The sequence below is a fragment of the Rhipicephalus microplus genome, chromosome 1, assembly GCF_043290135.1.
Source record: "Rhipicephalus microplus isolate Deutch F79 chromosome 1, USDA_Rmic, whole genome shotgun sequence".
In the NCBI taxonomy this organism is placed as follows: domain Eukaryota; kingdom Metazoa; phylum Arthropoda; class Arachnida; order Ixodida; family Ixodidae; genus Rhipicephalus; species Rhipicephalus microplus.
In genome coordinates this window covers 272,597,530-272,603,706 of record NC_134700.1, presented here as the reverse complement: position 1 = coordinate 272,603,706, position 6,177 = coordinate 272,597,530, and positions in this window count along the sequence as shown.

Here is a 6,177-nt window from a genome sequence, read left to right as displayed (position 1 = left end):
TTGCCATGTTACAAAGACTGCAAAGAAGATGCGAGTGTACATATACGAGAACCAATTTTACTTCGTGCAACTAACTGGAGGCTTGGTGAACTTTTCTGCGTGAAGCACAAATACTACAAAAGATAACAAAAGATAAGCTAACGCTCTTAAAGGCACATTGCCACAAGAGTGCTAAATTTAAGGGAAGAATATGGCAATGAGAATGGTAAATTGGGTCAAAATTCTTTTCCTTTCTGCATAACAGACTATGCTTCATGTCATGGTGAAGTAGTTCACCAAAATAAGCAGTAAAAGTTGAGGAAAAAGCATTTTACCAGTGCCCTGTCATCAAAAGTGATGAGAAAATTAGGCTTTAGAAAGTGCAAATCTGCAGCCTTCCGTTGGCACAGTGCTACATACTGGCATCATTGTAGAGAGGACAGATCGGAGCTCAAAACAGCATCAAAGCTGCATTTCTCTATTGCAAAATGTAATGATCTTCCATAAGAGTTCTATTTTCTTAGCTTTTAGGTCCAATTTCTTTGAGCTTCGTTTCCTCGGCTTTCACTTTTTGAGCAGTTGTCGTCAGTCATCTTTAGACCGTTTCAAAACAAATAAAAATCACGTTTTTCGCACCGACATCCTCAGCCATTGGCGAGCCGTCAAGGGATCCATATTTGTTTGCACGTTACATAGTGTTTTATAACTTGCTTTTTATAAAGATTGTAAGACATCTGTAGGGCATATGGTACGAAGAACTTTATTTAAATATCTGGAGAACTGCCACCCTTGCGGCCGCTCCCACATGGGGAGACAGACCTAACCTAACCGCCGGATCGCAGGCTCTCTGGACAACCAAAAGTTGATGGTGATATTCCGAGCTCTTGAGGGCCAAGCTCTATTCCTGCTCTGAGAGGTCCTTATCCCACATAACAAGGAGCACTATCAAAGCTTGTGATTTAAGCCGCATGTTCCCCGCAGCAAGGGTACTGCGAGCTGAAGTCCCTTCGAATAGACAGTGCATGAAATCGAGATTTGGATAAGAATTAGTTTGTAGCATCCCAAGGGTCATCGCATGTGGTCTCGTGAGCTTTTAGTGTGGTGGAGGAAATATTCTTTTTTTCAGATACAAGTGCTTTGTGAATTAAATGTTAATAATGTGTCCCAGAATTCTTTAACCCATCACTGCGACAAGGCTTCCCATCACACATAAAGAGTTAGTATGTGCACTTCGGAGTGGGCGAGGTAGTCGAGGTTGGTGAGAGAGTTAAAACTTTGATGTAAGTGTGCTTGGAACCAAGCGATAGTGTGCATAGTTATTGTCTTGTACTGGACAATAAGAAAATTTTTGTGCACTGAATATCAAAATTAACAGGTTTACGGCACAGAATGGAAACTCGAGAATATCCTTGTGCTAAAACTTGACGAAATAATGTCTAAATCGTTACTTATGGGGTGACAATAAAGCCTAGACTTGTGGCAGTTCTGTGAAAGCATCTGAATTTTCAAGCTTGTTCAAAAAATTTGCAGTATTGTCAGCTTTATCACTGACGTCTGTTGCATACCTGCCAACTCTTCCGATTTTCCCGTAAAATGTACGAATTTCGATTGCACGTACGATTTTATGAATCTTGCCTGAAATTTACAAAAAATATTTCATTTCCAATAAAAAAAAATTAGTAAGATAGCATGGCTTCCGCGATTGGCTACAGCGCATTGCCGCAGCTGGTCACGGAGGCCACAAAAACAGTGTTGTGCTATATTCCGCCACCAGGAGAGAACTATATGTAGTGGTGTTATCACGTACTAGCAAAGTCTCCCGCATTGTCCGGGAGACTCCCAGATTTCAACCATTTTTTCAGTGTGTTGGGTTGCCATAAAAATCTCCCAAAAATCTAAATGTGTGTGCGAGATCTGGCCACATTGACGAAAATGCAGGCCAGTCCGTTGCAGGCTTTTTGCGAGCCCACTGCATTATAAACATCTTACAGAAGAGTCTCAGCGATGCGAAACCACGAGATACAAATTTGTGAAATTCCTCAGCCAAGTTCATGTGTCTGTTGGGTGAAAATTCGAATGTTCCATACACTTTTTCTAATCACGGTGTGTGATATTGTCACGATAAATCACAAGTACTGGGGGGTTTATTAAACCACCGAGTAGCTAGCTCCAGGACAATCATGGCTGGCTTTCGAGCAGAGAAAAAGCAAGAGATCTTTTTTCCTCCAGATTGAGAGCCGTTCTTGCAGTCTACGTGCGGGTGGCATTACCTCTTGCCGTCACCTACTATGTGCGGGTCGCATTATTTCCCCTTTTGAAAAGAAAGAAAAGTACCAAAATAAGGAAAAAAAAGTACATAGCACCACCCCCATACTATAACATAGGCACGTGAAAAAAAAAAGAAATTGGAAATTCGGATAAATTAAGCGAAAGTAGAAATTAAGAAGCATGCTAATATATGGAACTTCAATAAACAAAGCAAGTTAACAAAATTAAATAAAAAGCACAAAGAGCGATGTACGGTAAAGAAAAAGTTACACAATGCGCAATAATTGGTTTCATGCGCAACACATGAACGTCTGCCCTCGTTCGTGTCCTGCTCCGTGCCAGGGGTGTTGAGTCCAAACCACTTTTAGTTCATGTCACTGACGCGGCTTAACACTTTATACGAGCCAAAGTACCGGCTCAGTAACTTTTCACTAAGGCCATGGCGGCGGACGGGTGTTTACACCCAAACTTGATCTCCGGGGTAGTAGAACACTTCTCTGTGGCGGGTGTTATAGTGTCGTGCGTCTGCCTGCTGTTGCTGGCCGATGTGCAGTCGCGTGATCTGCCGGGCTTCCTCAGCATGCTCTGCGAATTCTTCGGCGCCAGTTGCCAACTCGTCATCTTGACACGGTAACATACGAGTCCAGCATGGTCTGCACTTCGCGGCCGTAGAGAAGCTGAAATGGTGTGAATCGCGTGGTCTCTTGCACAGCGGTGTTATACACGAAGGTCACATAAGGTAAAATCGGGTCCCATGTTTTGTGCTGTACGTCGATGTGCATTGAGATCATGTCTGCGAGGGTCTTATTCAGTCGCTTGGCAAGTCTGTTGGATTGCGGGTGGTACGCATTTGTCTTTCGGTGTCTGGTGTTGCTTACTTTGAAAACTTCGTCCATAAGCTGCGCCGCGAATGCCGTCCCTCTGTCCGTTATTATACTGGAAGGAGCACCGTGTTGTAACACGATGTGGCGCATGAAAAATTTTGCTACCTCAGAAGCCGTGGCTCGTGCGATCGCCTGCGTCTCAGCGTAGCGTGTGAAATAGTCGGTGGCGACGATTACCCATTTGTTGCTGTCCGCAGACAGAGAAAATGGCCCGAGAATGTCCATGCCGACTTGGTCGAACGGCATGAAAGGTGCTTCAATGGGCTGAAGCAAACCAGTTGGCTTAACAGATGGTTGCTTTCGGTGCTGACATTCCCGACAGCCCTTGAGGTACTTCTTGACGCTTGCCGAAAGTCCTGGCCAATAGTACTTCTCGCCCTCTCTGGCAAGTGTCCGTGAGTAGCCTAGATGACCGGATGTGGGTTCGTCATGGCAAGCGAAGTGGACGTCGTCTCGCATGTCTCGAGGAACCACCAGGAGTTAAGCACGTTCGTTCGTTTCTAGCTACACAAATGCCTTGCTGCAGGAGGTGTTCTAAGTTTGTCTCGGCCGCCACATCGTCATAGCCCAAACCACAGCATGTGACGTCAACTACAACACTTGCTCGTGGAGGAAGCATCACGCTCTGTTCAGAAATACGGAGTGCGTGGCACGCCTTACGTCATCCTGCACGTTGATTGCTCGCTGGGCTGAGAATGTGATGCGGCGCTCTTGCAGATCAATGATAGCTCCATTTTCCTGTAGAAAGTCAACTCCCAGAATGACGTCATAGGAGCATTTGCGTAGAACAAGGAAGCTTGCTACGAATGTATACCCTTGAATTTGTACTCTAGTTGTGCAGGTGCCCAGTGGAGTAACAGCGGGGCCACGAGCTGTCCGAATCTGCGAGTTATACCACGGCGTGATTACTTTCTTCAGCTGCGTTATCAGTTTGCCGCTTAGTATCGAATAGTCTGCGCCAGTGTCCACTAACGCATTAACTGCACAACCATCAATTGTCTCTGCTTTGTCGAGTGAAAGCCGGCTATCCTTTGCAGCAGCAGGTGATGTCGGACCAGTTTCTGTACGGTTCAGCGTCAATAGAAGCTCTTCTGCGCTTCGACGCTCAGCGAACCCGCCCCCAGTGGTCCCTTCGGCTAGTTTTCCCGACGGGGCCTGAGAGACCGTGCGGTAGAATACCGGTGGTGCATGCTGCTGGGAGAGATAGTTTTCTATGTCGCGGGGTCGCTGGCCGTAACGGGGTGGCGGCGAATACACAGAGAAGCTGCGAAGCCCAAGACAGCGATATGGGCACTGGTGGTATAAGTGATCAGCTTCTCCGCTGTGAAAGCATCGAGGCCGGTGATTAGGTGTGCGCCAAACATCAGACTTCCGAGAAGACGTGTACCGATCGTCGATGTATTGGACCGGTTGCACCGAACGATGAGCGACATAAGCACCACGGACAAAGGGCAGGGCGGTGGGGTGAACGTGCGTCGGTATGTACGGTATGTGCTGCGCTGACTGGAGTGAAACGGCAGGAACAGGATGGACGAACAATGACGGCGATGCAACAGGGCATTTCAAGGCTTCTGCATAGGTTGTCCCATGGCGGTATTCAGCAGGAGCTGGCGCAGCTGTATCAGGAGGCATGGTGTCCCAGAGAGCCTGGTGGAGCTCATCCTTGATCACGGTTGTAAAAGACATAACCGTAGGATGAGGTGTGACACCAGTCTTTTGCAACTTTTCACATACTATATTACGGACGAGTTCACGTAGGCAGTCATTGCTGGTTCCAGTGGCGGTGAAAATGTCGGCAGTGGACATGCCACTGACTTGCCTGTCGTATTGGTTGGGTCGCTGCTGCAGCATTTTTTCTATTGTCACGGCCTCGGACAAGAACTCTGCGACAGTCTTCGGAGGGCTTCGCACGAGGCCGGCAAAAAGCTGCTCCTTGACACCACGCATCAAGTGACGCAACTTCTTGTCTTCCGCCATTCTTGAATCGGCCCGTCTGAAGAGGCGTGTCATGTCTTCGACGTACGTGGTGACAGTTTCGTTTGACAACTAGACGCGGGCCAGAATAGCTCATTCAGCTTGTTCTTAGCGATTAGCGCTGGCATAGGTCTGCAGAAGTCTACGAGAGAATTTGGGTCACGTCCTCAGCTGCTCCTCTTGATTTTGATACCACGTACGAGCCTAGTCTTTGAGATAGAAATAGACGCGACCCTGTTTCGCCCCGTCATCCCACTGATTCAAGGTGGCTACACGCTTGAAGTCCCCCAACCAGTCCTCAACGTCCTCGCACTCCGTGCCATGGGACGTCCCCGATACCCGTGGGCTTTCCAACGTATAGCAATTCGACGTCGTGCTTCCCGTGCCGGTTGGCGAGGTTTTCACCGAAGCGCTGGTCATAAATGTCGACGTGGTGGGAGCAGTATCGTCGACTTCCAGAGGCAATCCCCTGATTCAGCGGCTGGTCTGATGCAGGGGGGTGTTGACTGGCGCTGGACTCTTATCATTGCTCCTTGGAGGGGGGGGGGGGGGTCTGCAACATCCGACTAACTACCCAGCACCTCTACCAGCTTGTCACGATGAATCAGAAGTACTGGGGGTTTATTAAACTACCGAGTAGCTAGCTCCAGAACGATGCATGTCGTGGCTGGCTCTCGAGCAGAGAAGCAGCACCCGATCTTCTTTTTTCCTCCAGATAGAGAGCCGCTCTTGCAGTCGACCCACTACGTGCGGGTGGCATTATCCCTTGCCATTGACACACTGCGTGCGGGTGGCAATATGACCTTTAGTACCGAAATCGTCGAACTAAGGCGGATCGAGAGCAACGTGCTCGAAGCTTCGGAAGTTGGCCTGTGACCAGCACACGCACAGCCTTCTACAGTGCGTGTGGTTGTCGTTGCCACAACAGCTGTGGTCGAAACCGCGGTCGTTCGACACGATCATGTATGGCGACGACACTACTAACAGAACTCCTAAAGAGTGCGTGTGGCCAACGTTCAACCAGTCAAGGCAACACTGCTTTCCGCACTCTGTGGAGAAAACCGCGGCAGTT